The sequence below is a fragment of the Hyperolius riggenbachi genome, chromosome 9 (assembly GCF_040937935.1).
Source record: "Hyperolius riggenbachi isolate aHypRig1 chromosome 9, aHypRig1.pri, whole genome shotgun sequence".
Taxonomy (NCBI): Eukaryota; Metazoa; Chordata; class Amphibia; order Anura; family Hyperoliidae; genus Hyperolius; species Hyperolius riggenbachi.
In genome coordinates, this window is record NC_090654.1 from 75,574,121 (window position 1) to 75,589,771 (window position 15,651).

The 15,651-nt window shown below is 47.5% G+C and overlaps 1 protein-coding gene and 1 long non-coding RNA gene across 3 annotated transcripts in view; both read right to left on the reverse strand.

Annotated features, from left to right (window-relative positions):
* Window positions 1-15,651, reverse strand: part of CHST13 (carbohydrate sulfotransferase 13) — an 841,732-nt gene that overhangs the window by 679,491 nt on the left and 146,590 nt on the right. The window lies entirely within an intron of this gene.
* Window positions 14,499-15,651, reverse strand: part of LOC137531639 (uncharacterized) — a 122,790-nt gene continuing 121,637 nt past the window's right edge. For both annotated transcript variants that reach the window (XR_011023692.1, XR_011023693.1), the window contains exon 3: window positions 14,499-15,201. This is a non-coding gene — a long non-coding RNA (uncharacterized lncRNA). The remainder of the gene's footprint in view (window positions 15,202-15,651) is intronic.

A 15,651-nucleotide genomic window follows, 5' to 3' on the forward strand; every position in this document is an offset into this window, starting at 1 on the left:
GTTGCCGCCGCCCACTTTTTCTAACCTTGACATACAGTCACTCAGTTATCAAGTTTATCAGCTTTGGGGTACTTGGTATCAATACTTTGTATATTCCCATTGAAAAATAAACAAATCTGATTGGCTGTTTGTGGCTCTGCCCCTTTCTGAATTTAAACCCTAGTCACCCAGTGACCAACTGTACCAGGTTTGAGGCATCTGCTATTAACCACTTGCCGACCGCACGCTTATACCGTGCGTCGGCAAAGTGGCAGCTGCAGGACCAGCGACGCAGTACTGCGTCGCCAGCTGCAGGCTGATTAATCAGGAAGCAGCCGCTCGCGCGAGCGGCTGCTTCCTGTCAAATCATGGCGGGGGGCTCCGTGAATAGGCTAAATGGCTAAATGTAAACACAAGCGGAAATAATACGCTTTGTTTACATTGTACGGCGCTGCTGCGCAGCAGCGCCGTAAGGCAGATCGGCAATCCCCGGCCAATCAGCGGCCGGGGATCGCCGCCATGTGACAGGGGACGTCCTGTCACAGGCTGCACAGGACGGATAGCGTCCTGTGCAGCCCCGATCACCGGGGGGACAGGTAGGAGAGGGAGGGGGGTGAATGTCGCCTCGGAGGGGGGCTTTGAGGTGCCCCCCCCCCCCCGCCAGCCACAGGCAGGCAGGAGAGATCGGACCCCCCCAGCACATCATCCCCCTAGTGGGGAAAAAAGGGGGGTGATCTGATCTCTCTGCCTGCACCCTGATCTGTGCTGGGGGCTGTAGAGCCCACCCAGCACAGATCACATAATTCACTGCTGGTCCTTAAGGGAGGGTAAAGGGTGGGTCCTCAAGTGGTTAACAGTATAAGAATCATAGCAGCTTAAATATTCCCTTTGAAAATCAAAAGGTGAATTTTTATTGGCTGTTGTAGGCTCCACCCACCTTCCAAAATCTTAATCTCCCAGTGACCAACTGTGCAAAGTTTGAGATCCCTGCCATTAACGATGTAAGAATGGCTGCAGTTTATATTTTCCTAGTAAAATTTGTTTTTGGCTCCACCCACTTTTTGTAACCTGAACACACAGTCACTCAATGACCAAGTTTGTGAGCTTTCAGGTTCCTGGCATCAAAAATGTGTGAATGGAAGCAGTTTATCCCCAAGGAAATCTGATTGGCTATTTGTGGCTCCACCCCTTTAGTGAATTTGGACCCCAGTCACCCAATGACCGACTGTAGCAAGTTTGAAGCCTCTGCCATTAACAGTGTAAGAATAGCAGCAGTTTAAATATTGCCCTTGAAAATCAATAGGTGCATTTTGATTGGCTGTTGTAAACTCCACCCACTTTCTTGAATCTTAATCTCATTCACCCGGTGACCAAGTGTGGCAAGTTTGAAAACCCTGCGATTAACAGTGTAAAAATGGCTGCAGTTTACATTTTTTCCATTTAAAATGAATGGCTGAAATTTGATTGGCTGTTTTATACTCCGCCCACTTTTCATGGATTTGTAACCTCGGTCACCAAGCGACCAACTGTGCCAAGTGTGGGGACTACTGTGAGAATGGCAGCCTTTTAAATTTTTACCATTGACATGAATGGGTGAAATCTAATTAGCTGTTTTTAGCTCCGCCCACGTGTTGAGGGGGGACGCGAGACCCCCAGAACATATCATCCCAGGTAGTAAGGGATCTGTATACAAAGTTTCGTTCAAATCGGTCAAGCCATTTCCGAGTGATCGCGGCACATACACACCATTGACATGAATGGGTGAAATCTGATTAGCTGTTTTTAGCTCCGCCCACGTGTGCAGGGGGGACGCGAGACCCCCAGAACATATCATCCCAGGTAGTAAGGGATCTGTATACCAAGTTTCGTTCAAATCGGTCAAGCCATTTTCGAGTGATCGCGACACACACGCACGCACGCACACACACACACACACCTTATAGTCTTTTTGATGCAGTCCAGTTTGCATGTTTTAAATAGTTTTAAACTTATTTTTTAAAATGTAATACATAGAGATCCCTTGTGAGCATATACTAAAGCTTTGTTCATACCCTGGTGATGGCCGTGACAATGTATTGTTGTGGAGCACTGGTGACTGCAGGCTAGAAGAACACTCAAGAATGTAAAGTGATGGGATTAAAAATGTATCTGTTTTGTTCCAATTGTGGATTGGGAACCTCTAGCAGCTGCTTACTGGTATCCATACAGCGCTCATATTGACCTCTCTACAAGAACTTTATTACATGTACACTCTCCTTCTTAGCTGCAAAGGGAGGAGGTGTATGTCGAGACAGAAAAAAACGGTGCAGGGAAATTTGGGCACACCATGCGCCGCTATAGGTTGTAATGTGGATTATGGCTATATCAGGGATCAGGCAGTAATTTGGGCGCCATCAAAAGATGTAGCACAAATTAAACTAAAAACAGCGTAATTTGTCCGCCAGCAATAGCTGGCAGCCGAATTATGTCTTATCCCTGAGTTCATGGTGGCCTGCAGGGGGAATAATAATTAAAGCCACTGGGACTTTTGCAGGAGCAGGGTGAGCCGATTTCAGGCTTTGCCCTACGCCCACATTTCCTGGGGCTTAATTACATAGATGCGTGAGTGTTGTGAGCACTATGATCTTGGTCTCCCGTAGAAGTGATCAGAGGAGGTCTAGATGCTGCGTAGATGCGGTGGTCATCCTACTAAATACGAGGATGACCCAGACAGCAGCCCTAGCATGAGATCATTGCTAAAATGTTGAGGTACTGGGAGAGTAAAGTGGGGGCTAGGGAAAAAGTGTCCCTCTTCCGCTTGGAAGAGTGGGATCAGGGCAATGTACAATAAAGAAAATACGAAGTGTAGAGATTAGCGCTATTATACAGCACATTACATTTTTCATTTTGCCAGAGCCATCCGCTAATACACATTCCTGTTTGCATCTATTCTAAACATTCTATTAACATCATGCATTCACCAATGGAACATAAAGATGCCATATTAAGAAGATATACTATGTGCTGAAATACTATATTGTTATTATCTCTCCCCTTACAAATCCTGCTGCAAGGTCGCATGATAAGATCCCTTTTCAATGCCTCGTTAGTTTCATCTGACACCTTATTTCCAACAGCACCCCTGACACCAAACCAGATATACATACACGAGTGTGGTGTAAGCGGGATGATGTTGCCATGGTGATAGCAGAAAAATATGCTACACATACTTTACCTTTTTTTCCCTTTTTTTTAAATAGATAATAGATGATCTGTGAATTTCCTGCAACACAACACACGGATCTCAATAATTGACGATGCTTGGTGTATTGAGATTAGGCATCTCGGATGCTGTTTCAAAGACCGTTCGGAGCTTTGATTGTTGTGATTAAAATAAGAGCAACAGGATTAAAGGATAGGACCATAGCAAATTAGATACTTTTAATATGCACCTGTTGTCATGATTAAGCGTAATAATCTGCAAAGAGGACCTAGATGTGCTTGAATGTGCCTTTAAATATTTTCTGAAGTACCTTGGGACAGTTTGCTTTTCTTTAAAGGGAACCTAAACTGAGAGGGATATGGATGTTTCCTTTTAAACAATACCAGTTGCCTGGCAGTCCTGCTGATCTCTTTGGATGCAGTATTGGTTGAATCACACACCTGAAACAAGCATGCAGCTAACCCAGTCTGACTTCAGTCAGAGCACCTGATCTGCATGCTTGTTGAGGGGCTGTGGCTAAAAGTATTAGAGACACAGGATCAGCAGGAGAGTCAGGCAACTGGTATTATTTTAAAAGGAAAAATCCATATCCTTCTCAGTTTAGGTTCCCTTTAAGTGAACCGAGCACCATTTTTAGCAGCCAGGGCATGTCAATAACACATTAAAAATGCATTCCAACAATGTGTCTCATTATCTAAAAACTTCCATTTTATATATATATTTTTTTACATTTAAAGGACAACTGTAATGAAAGAGATATGGAGGCTGTCATATCATTATATCCTTTAAAACAATACCAGTTGCCTGGCATCCCTGCTGATCTATTTGGCTGTATAATGTCTGAACATTATCCATTGTACACAAAATTATCCATTGTACACCTCAGGCCCGGATTTACATCACAGGAGCCTGTAGGCACAGATGTCCGGGCACATTAGACTTCATTCACCCTCAATGAACCAACCAACCCCCTCCAAACTGCACCACAAGTGTGCTGGTTGTCCCAGCTGTGACTTCTCCCTTACTTCCCTTGCCTGGCGTAGGTACAGTAGCTACAAGTGTTCCTCAGCATTAGGTAGCCAGAGGTACCCTCAGTATGTGAGATCTTGTATGTGGAAGCGAGATCTCGTCAGTGGAATGCCGACAGGTGGGTGAGTAACCCCTCATTTACACTCTGCTCGGGACTCTGCATGAGGATCGACTAATCTGAAACAGTCTGTATGCATGTTGGATTATAGTGGCTCTGTATATTAAACAAGATGACACATCATTGCATGTCAGCAGGAGTTGTGTTTGGCTTACAGAAAGCAAAATAAGAAAGCAAATTCTTGTTTCCCATAGCATTTTAGTAAGTGGACTTTTTGGTCTATTGTAGCCCCTTACAAACTCCAGCTCAGCTTCTATAGGCGTGCAATCGCCCGGGGCACAGGATTGAGCAGCAGAAGGCATAGGAAAATGCGGGTGGGGGGGGGGCTTTACAGCTGCCCAGAATCTCCCCTCAGACCAGGGCCAGTGTAGTGTCTGGGGACAGGCACAGGTTGGTAACAGAGCCCCCTGTGATAATGTGGCCGCACGTCATCACAGGGGGCACTGTTACCAATGCGACAGACGCCTGGGACAGGAAGGAGATAGAGGCGGGGGGGGGGATCGTGGAAGGTGAGTTGTAACTACGCTATACCTGCTCCACCCTCCTGCACCTACCTATCTAACCTATACTCGGTGCACCTACCTATCTAACCTATACTCAGTGCACCTACCTATCTAACCTATACTTGGGGCACCTACCTATCTAACCTATATTCTGGGCACATACCTATCTAACCTATACTTGGGGCACCTACCTATCAAACCTATACTTGGGGCACCTACCTAGCCAACCTATACTGGGGGCACCTATTCCTGGCTACCTATACTGGGGGAGGGGACCTATAGCTGGCTAACTATACTGGGGCACAGGGCCGGGCCGAGGCATAGGCTGGAGAGGCTCCAGCCTCAGGGCGCAGTGTAGGAGGGGGCGCAGAATTCATTCAGCTGTCATTCCTAATTGTGTTTGAAGCAGAAAGAAATAAGAAAAGGGGATACATAGCAGTGACTGCAAGCCAGATAACTAGATATTAAGGTGTTGGGGAGGTTGTGGGCCCTGTGGCGCTTCTTAGTCTAATAGCAATCAGTGTGTGATGGCTGGGGTGGCAGGGATGGAGGGGCGCACTTTGCTGTCTCAGCCTTGGGTGCTGGAGGACCTTGTCCCTGCTCTGCTGGGGCAACTAGAACTGGCTAACCTATACTGCGGGCAACTATATCTGGCTCCATGGGGGGGAGGGGGGGTTGCAATTTTTACACCCTGGCCCTGGGTGCAATTTAGTCCAGAATTTGCCCTGACACACTCCTAGGAGTTCTGGTTCATCATGAGCTTGCAGTGTACCACAGCAAAGTGTCATACTACCCTGCTTAAAATTTTTTTTTCCAATTAAACTTTTACATCGATTTTCTCAAAAAACGACAAAGTCATTTCACATTTTTTTAACCATGTTCTTACTAATTTCCCTAACAAACGACACAACTTTGGCGTTTTGATGATAGATGTATGGGGGATTTCTTATAAGTCGCGGAAATCTGCACCATTGACTTCAATACAAACTTCCATCAGAATACAAAAACCACGAAATTTGGGATTTGCCTGCAGAACTCTTAATTTCAACCAATTCAGAATTCAGCTGTTTCGATCAACCCTAGTTATAAAGCTATCAGAAAATAAGTTTCTAAGGGGAAACAGGATTTATTATGAGGGAAGTAAAATCCCACCAAGAGCCGTAGGACTGTGGGGAAGTACGTAGTAGGTTCATCAGTGATTTAAGACTTTGAGATGCTGAAGCAGCAGGACTGACCTCAGATAAATTGTCTCACCAAGGCAATGTGTATTCTGGCTTCGGATGTGCTCGCATGGCTCCCTGAAGGGTTCATGTTGTGCTCCAGCTTGGCTGATCGAGGTTCTGCAGTTGCGCTTTGATAACTTTCCCCAGCTCCCCACAGGGCTGCACTCTGCAGAGCTGGATTAAACCTGGTGTAACATGGCAGCCCATGGGAGGCTAAACTCGAGCAAAGGCTTTCAAGATGAGACCGAAGCCAACTGGAGCCATGGGACTGCGGGGGCTGGAAGAGTTGACAGCGTGGAGCAAGAACCAGTCATCAGAACAAGACAGGGAAAAAAATGACATCTATGTGCCTGTATATTTATTTTCAGCTCCGAAAAAATGTAAGCAGAATGTTATCTTATGTACGACAGAGCTAAAATGTTGTGCATCAAACGTGGGTGATTATATCAAAGATGATCTGCATTACGTAAACTGTGGTTAAACCTCTATTTATGTGTTACTACATTTAAATACTTCATGGGTTCAAAATTAGTATGTGTGTACGGTTCAGAATAATTCAAATAAACAAAGACGAAAACTGCACAAAACAGCTCTCTCTATAACATTAAATGCTAGAGCTGTGCTAAACTTAGCGTCATTTGTCACTTAATTGGTACCCCGACTTTTGTTGCCCATCCTTCTCCAACTCCAACTCCATCCCCCCAACACACATACAGTAAAATCCCTTTATAGCAAGAAGTTTTGATTCAGGTTGATACCATTTTTTGGCTAACTTAAAAGTATATATAAGAGTAAGCTTTCGGCCCTTGGGCCTTTGTCAGTCTGATGAAGGGCCAAAAGCTTACTCTTAGGCGTCTTGCACACTACATGCGATTCCGATTTTTTATACATCCGATTTTGGATTCTGATTAAAAATCGTAGCAGCATGCAATATGTTTTTTAACCGGAATCCAAAATCGGATCAGATAAAAAAATCGGAATCGCATGTAGTGTGCAAGAGGCCTAATATATCCTTTTACGTTAGCCAATAAATGGTATCATCCTGAACCAAAACTTCTTGCTTTTACTGATGGCTAACAGTACAAAATTCTACTCCCTTTAAAATAAACTCCAAGGGACCAGGAAAAGTAGTTTACTATATCAGAAGTTTACTATATCAGAATTGGTCATACATTGTATATTTATATAGACGCATTTGCTGGAACCTGAAGACTGAGTTTACAATATCCAGAGGTCATATTTCCGCCATATGTCTGTGGGTTTAGCTTTGGGTAGGCAGGCAGGGTAGTTCGCGCTCCAGCCACGCTAGCCAGGGTCCCCCCAGTCATTGTGTCGCTGCTGGAAATAGTAGTACACCGCTCGCTCAGCATTCTGTTTACTGCCACTCTGTGTACCTCGCTCAGCCACACTATATAGCATTCTGTTTACTGTTCTGTGTCTGCTGGGAATAGTAGTACACCGCTCGCTCAGCCACACTATATAGCATTCTGTTTACTGCCACTCTGTGTACCTCGCTCAGCCACACTATATAGCATTCTGTTTACTGTTCTGTGTCTGCTGGGAATAGTAGTACACCGCTCGCTCAGCCACACTATATAGCATTCTGTTTACTGTTCTGTGTCTGCTGGGAATAGTAGTACACCGCTCGCTCAGCCACACTATATAGCATTCTGTTTACTGCCACTCTGTGTACCTCGCTCAGCCACACTATATAGCATTCTGTTTACTGTTCTGTGTCTGCTGGGAATAGTAGTACACCGCTCGCTCAGCCACACTATATAGCATTCTGTTTACTGCCACTCTGTGTCTGCTGGGAATAGTAGTACACCGCTCACCCGCCACTGTATAGCATTGTGCTCTGTGTCGCTGCTGGGAATAGTGGTACACCGCTCACCCGCCACTGTATAGCATTGTGCTCTGTGTCACTGCTGGGAATAGTGGTACACCGCTCACCCGCCACTGTATAGCATTGTGCTCTGTGTCGCTGCTGGGAATAGTGGTACACCGCTCAGCCACACTATATAGCATTCTGTTTACTGTTCTGTGTCTGCTGGGAATAGTAGTACACCGCTCGCTCAGCCACACTATATAGCATTCTGTTTACTGCCACTCTGTGTACCTCGCTCAGCCACACTATATAGCATTCTGTTTACTGCCACTCTGTGTCTTCTGGGAATAGTAGTACACCGCTCACCCGCCACTGTATAGCATTGTGCTCTGTGTCGCTGCTGGGAATAGTGGTACACCGCTCACCCGCCACTGTATAGCATTGTGCTCTGTGTCGCTGCTGGGAATAGTGGTACACCACTCACCCGCCATTGTATAGCATTGTGCTCTGTGTCGCTGCTGGGAATAGTGGTACACCGCTCACCTGCCACTGTATAGCATTGTGCTGTGTGTCGCTGCTGGGAATAGTGGTACACCGCTCAGCCACACTATATAGCATTCTGTTTACTGTTCTGTGTCTGCTGGGAATAGTAGTACACGGCTCGCTCAGCCACACTATATAGCATTCTGTTTACTGCCACTCTGTGTACCTCGCTCAGCCACACTATATAGCATTCTGTTTACTGCCACTCTGTGTCTGCTGGGAATAGTAGTACACCGCTCACCCGCCACTGTATAGCATTGTGCTCTGTGTCGCTGCTGGGAATAGTGGTACACCGCTCACCCGCCACTGTATAGCATTGTGGTCTGTGTCGCTGCTGGGAATAGTGGTACACCGCTCACCCGCCACTGTATAGCATTGTGCTCTGTGTCGGTGCTGGGAATAGTGGTACACCGCTCAGCCACACTATATAGCATTCTGTTTACTGTTCTGTGTCTGCTGGGAATAGTAGTACACCGCTCGCTCAGCCACACTATATAGCATTCTGTTTACTGCCACTCTGTGTACCTCGCTCAGCCACACTATATAGCATTCTGTTTACTGCCACTCTGTGTCTTCTGGGAATAGTAGTACACCGCTCACTCGCCACTGTATAGCATTGTGCTCTGTGTCGCTGCTGGGAATAGTGGTACACCGCTCACCCGCCACTGTATAGCATTGTGCTCTGTGTCGCTGCTGGGAATAGTGGTACACCGCTCACCCGCCATTGTATAGCATTGTGCTCTGTGTCGCTGCTGGGAATAGTGGTACACCGCTCACCTGCCACTGTATAGCATTGTGCTGTTTGTCGCTGCTGGGAATAGTGGTACACCGCTCACCCGCCACTGTATAGCATTGTGCTCTGTGTCGCTGCTGGGAATAGTGGTACACCGCTCACCCGCCACTGTATAGCATTGTGCTCTGTGTCGCTGCTGGGAATAGTGGTACTGTATAGCATTTCTGTACTGCCACTGTACTGCTGCCAGTCAGCGTGTACTGTAAGGATAAGTGAAATGAGGAAGAAATCCGGTGAAAGAGGGAGGGGCAAGGGAAAAGGTGTTTCCCCTGACGGTTCACGTACAGGCCACAGGGGAGCACCCAAGAAAACCCACTCAATACCGCCCATGTTGTCCAGGACAACAACCCTCACAAATCCAAAAGAACAGGACCAGATAATTACTTGGATGACCTCTCAAGCGTCCAGCAGTGGGTTAAGCAGCACCAGCACATCACGCACGAGGTCCGAGTCCTCAGCCAGTTACAAGGAGCCAGTGGGCACAAAGCTGACACAACCGGCAGCGACACCACGCACACAACTGCCAGATAACCAGTCCGATGAATTACCTCAGGACACAATGGGGTATTCGCAGGAGCTATTCCCAGCCCAACAAACTTCCACCTTTCAAAGGTCAATGGAGGAACAGCCAGAAATGTTGTGCCCGGATTCACAACCATTAACTGTGGGAAATGCACCGCGCACTGAAATACAAGGCGAGTCCGAGGAGGACTCGGAAACCCAAACACCAGAGCAAGTTGGGCAGGAGGGGTTGCAATTGCAGGAGGTCGGCCGACAAGATCTGGAAGACGACGTTGGAGTGAGCTGCGCAGAGGTTGTTCTGGGGAGCTCTACTCCACGGCGGCGGCCCCCCACAATGACATATGACGAGTTTGAGGAGATGGAAGAGGAGGGTATGGACAATGTGGACAGAGACCCAGATTTTGTTTGTGAACGAGAACATCGCCGTCGTAGCAGCAGCACAGATGAGTCTGTTGAAGAACCCACTGCTGCACGAGTTCGCCTTGTGCCACAAGGTAGGCGGCGCGCAATTTCAGGCACCACAAGCGTGGAAGTTCAAGTGAGAGGCAAAAGAGGAGCAAACAGAAATCGCCAGCAAGGCAGGTGCTCCAAAGTCTGGGCTTTCTTTGAAGACTGCACTGAGGATGTTACCATGGCGATTTGCAAGGTGTGCAAGACCCGCCTGAGCAGGGGGAAAAGTATTAACAACCTCTCCACCACCAGCATGAGCCGCCACATGCTATCCAAACATCCCACTCTGTGGGCAAACTCGGCAGGACAGGGTACCAGCAACACTGCCTCCCTTGGGTTCACCAGACTCACCACCAGACCCGCCTCAGCAGCAGCGGTAGCCCAGCCATTGCATGGTTCACAACATTCACAAACATCAGACGACGCTGACACTGTCACTTTCCGGAGTAGTGCTCTTGAGGTCTCCCAGTCTTCATCAAACACAACAACCAACAGCCCTTCCGTGTGCAGCGCTACGGTTCAGTTGTCTGTGTCGGAGATGTTTGAGCGCAAGAGGAAATTGCCAGCAAATGACCCCCGGGCCGTGGCAGTAACAGCCAGCATAGCCAAGCTTCTGGCCTGCGAAATGCTGCCATATCGAGTGGTGGAGACAAACAGCTTCAAGGGCATGATGTCAGTGGCCATCCCACGTTACGTGGTTCCCAGCCGCTACCACTTTGCACGCTCTGCAGTGCCTGAGTTGCATGAGCACGTGGTCAGCAAAATAACCCGAAGCTTGAAGAATGCCGTTGCCTACAAGGTTCACCTCACCACTGACACCTGGACGAGTGCGTTCGGCCAGGGTCGATACATCTCCCTTACCGCGCACTGGGTGAACCTTGTGGAGCCTGGCAGCGATTCCTCACCTGCTACGGCGCGGGTGTTGCCCACGCCACAAACAGCTGCACCGCCGTCCCTCCCACTGGATAACAACAGCAGCACCTACCTCTCTGACTCCTCCTCCAACGCATCTCAAAGCTGTACCTCATCCGGAAACGCTAACCCAGCAGCAGTAGGATCGTGGAAGCAGTGCAGCACAGCTGTTGGCATGCGTCAGCAAGCGTTGCTGAAGCTGATCTGCCTTGGGGATAAGCAGCACACAGGGGAGGAAATTTGGAAGGGAATAAAGGAACAGACGGAGTTGTGGCTGGCACCGCTGGACCTGAAACCGGGCATGGTTGTGTGTGATAATGGGAGTAATCTCATTCGCGCTTTAAGGTTGGCTAAGCTGACACACATCCCTTGCCTGGCGCACGTGATGAACCTAGTAGTTCAGCGGTTCCTGAGGACATACCCAGGCGTGGCCGATCTTCTGTTGAAGGTGCGTCGAGTGGCCAAACATTGTAGAAATTCCAGTACTGCTTCGGGGGCACTCGCCAAGATGCAGGAGCGCTTCAATCTCCCCCACCATCGCTTGCTGTGTGATGTCCCTACGCGCTGGAATTCTACGCTGCACATGCTAGCCCGCTTTGTGAGCAGAAGAGTGCAGTGGTCCAGTACATGACGGCGCAGTACCGAGGCGCATCCGGACAGCTGCCAAGCTTCTGTGGATCCGATTGGGCCAACATGTTGGACCTCTGCCAAGTCCTCCAAAATTTTGAGCAATCCACGTTGCTTGTGAGCAGTGACAACTCTTCAGTCAGCATTACCATACCACTGCTGTGTTTACTGAAGAGGTCAATGTTGAAAATCAAGGAAACAGCTGTCATGATGCAACTGGGGGAATCTGAAGGAGAAAACGATCAGCGTGATGGTACCAACATCAGGCCATCCGCCTCAGGGAACGCTGGCCCCAGCAGCTATGACGAAGAAGAGGAGGAGGAACAGCTGGAGTTGGAGCAGGAATTTCATGCCACCACTGACGAGGGCCAGAGCGGTGCACGTTGGACTTCCACAATTCAGCGCGAATGGTCAGCAGAAGCAGACCAGGAGGAAGGTGACGACTATGATGCATCACAACAACTATCACAACGCTCACAAGAGGATGATGAGGATTCTGGTAGGACTCTGGCACACATGGCTCAATTCATGCTAGACTGCATTGAACGTGACCCACGCATTGTGCGCATTTTGGACAACACCAATTACTGGGTTTATACCCTTCTGGATCCACGGTACAAACACAATGTTCCAAAACTGCTTGAAGAAAGAGTCAGACAGGTCAAAATGGAAGAATACCAGCAGGCCCTTGTGGAGACTTTAGAGAGGAGATTGACATCCTCCCCCTCCTCTAGCCAGTTGTACGCCGACAGACTGACTTCCGCAAACCCAGGACGACCAGGAGGGCAGTAAACAACGCAAGCCGCAACTAGTGCCCAAAAGGGAATGGTATCGGCAGTGTCCTTGGAGTGGGAAAATTTTCTGACACCCATGCAGCAGCAGCCCACTGAACAGCAAGCGTGCAGATCCACCTCCAACACCGATCGCCTGGAGAAGATGGTCAAGGACTACATGTCAGATGACGTAGCTGTGTCGAACAATCCATCTGCACCCTTCAACTATTGGGTATCGAAGCTAGACACCTGGCACGAACTGGCAATGTACGCAATAGAGGTGCTGGCTTGCCCGGCAGCCAGCGTTATGTCGGAACGCTGTTTCAGTGCTGCCGGAGGCATCGTCACAGATCGGCGTATCCGCCTCTCCACAGAAAATGCAGACCGTCTGACTCAAATTAAAATGAATCAATCCTGGATTGGAAATGACTATGCAACACTCCAGGACCCCAACCAAGTAACATGACCAATGAACATCTGGGATGGTGTAGCGTTTCCGGTCCCTGTTTATTGAACCTCTCATCTGTATTACATTTATGACTACATGGCGGCAAAAAGCATTGCTGCTATATCCGCACGCTTTTTGTCCTCATGCAAGGCCTGGGTTGTTGTGTCTCACAAAGCGTGGCCTTCTCCTCCTGCGCCTCCTCCTGTTCCATCACGTCTGCTGCTGCTGGGTTAGCGTTGCCGCGTGGTCCCTGTTTATTGAACCACTTATCTTTATTACATTTATGACTGCATGGCGGTACAAAGCATGCTATCCGCACGCTTCTTGTCCTCATGCAAGGCCTGGGTTGTTGTGTCTCACAAAGCGTGGCCTTCTCCTCCTGCGCCTCCTCCTGTTCCATCACGTCTGCTGCTGCTGGGTTAGCGTTGCCGCGTGGTCCCTGTTTATTGAACCACTTATCTTTATTACATTTATGACTGCATGGCGGTACAAAGCATGCTATCCGCACGCTTCTTGTCCTCATGCAAGGCCTGGGTTGTTGTGTCTCACAAAGCGTGGCCTTCTCCTCCTGCGCCTCCTCCTGTTCCATCACGTCTGCTGCTGCTGGGTTAGCGTTGCCGCGTGGTCCCTGTTTATTGAACCACTTATCTTTATTACATTTATGACTGCATGGCGGTACAAAGCATGCTATCCGCACGCTTCTTGTCCTCATGCAAGGCCTGGGTTGTTGTGTCTCACAAAGCGTGGCCTTCTCCTCCTGCGCCTCCTCCTGTTCCATCACGTCTGCTGCTGCTGGTGCTGGGTTAGCGTTACCGGTCCCTTTTCCTGGAACCTCTTCTCTGTATTACATTTATGACTGCATGGCGAAAAAAAGCATGTTACCTGTGCAAAGAAACATGACATTTTCCACATTTAAAAGACAGTTTTTCCTTTGAAACTTTACAATCAATTTTCTCAAAAACTATAAGCTCTTTTTCAAATATTTTTTTTCCTCTTGTACCCACTCCCAAGGTGCACATACCCTGCTAATTTGGGGTATGTAGCATGTAAGGAAGCTTTACAAAGCATGAAATTTCGGGTCCCCATTGACTTCCATTATGTTCGGAGTTCGGCACGAACACCCGAACATCGCGGCGATGTTCGGCGAACGTTCGCGAACCCGAACATCTAGGTGTTCGCCCAACACTAGACTGTCCTGGCACTGGAACAGATGGGGTAAGCCACTTTAGGATCCAGAGAAAACTGGATGTCTACAGGGTAAAATGATGAAAGGATAGAAGTTTTTTTGCCCAGCAAAAATTCTAATCTCTAAGAGATTGATAGTGGAGCTTTTCAATAAAATGTTTTCAATAGCAACAACAATTTTACAAAAGTTGACCTCGTTTTAGAGTAGGATTTATTGTTTAGAGTAGGAGCCTCAATAAAGCTCCATAGTTATTTACAGATATGTGCATCTGCTACTGTATCTCTTCCTTTGATTCTACACAAAGACAGGTACTCTTTAAGCCAGGTCTACTTTTTATTTACATTTTAATTAGAGTTGATCACTTTTACATTGTTATGCATTTGCTTCAAAATACTCTTTGTACGGAGACGTTGATTAAATGATTGACTGCTTATAGCAACTTGGGGCAAATAAAGTGAGAAAGGAAATTTTTTTTCCCTATTATATTAAATCATTGAACACCTTTGTTGCGTTGCTCCTTATCTCCCTCCGGATTGGTACAGTTCCTGGAGAACATCTCCCGCCTTGGAGGAATTTGCATATGTTGATTGCGGCACCGGGTAACTGGACGAGATTCTTAGCACTCCATCGCCCCACGCCTCGACCTTCCTTCTTGTTTTCACACACATCACTTGAAGTGTTTGGCATTTGGTGTCAGAGCTGCTAATTCAGCGGTAAGGTGATGGCATTTTACCGCGCACACGGCTCTCTCACACAAACTTCCATTAAGAATTAAATCATCTCATTAGAATAACAGAGAGCGGGCTTTGAAGGAGCGCCGGCTCGCTTCCGCTACCCTCTGGGGAGCGGCACAACGCTGCTTTTCCCATTCCAGAGTTTAAAGGGAAAGAGAAAGTCACTCTGCAGGAACTTTTCCCTGGTGGGTGATCTACAACAAAGGCGACTGTAGGAACAAGTGCAGCAAAAAGCAAAATGGCTTCCTTTGACGGCTCCGAGATGTGATAATCTGTCTGCAGACATATCTTTGTAGAGGTGGTGCTGGGCATTCTTTGGTTCTGTGGGGAGCTATGTAAATGATATATTAGATTTTTGACTGCCATTTTTAATCAGCCAGTGTACTTAAAGTCTACCCGAGGCGACAAGTGACACAATGAGATAAACGTATGTACGGTGCACAACACTTTAATAACCAGGCTGTTTTACTTGCCGTATTTTGCTGCCTGAAACAGTACATTGTTTAGGCATGCAAGCAACAGCTTCTGTTTGGTCGGTACCTTGTCGGGAATGTAGCATCATCCCTGATAAGCAAATTACAGCAGTTAATGTTTTCCTGGCAAAATATAACTTCTGAGAGCAGGGGAAAAATAGAGATAGGTCAATAGTTCATATAATTTAACTCTGGGACTCTTAATAGGCTGCCATTGAGCAGAGACAATAAAATATTCAATCTACTTTGTAAATGTTAAAATATAAAATAAAACCATGGGACATCTAAAAAAAAATATATTTTTAGGA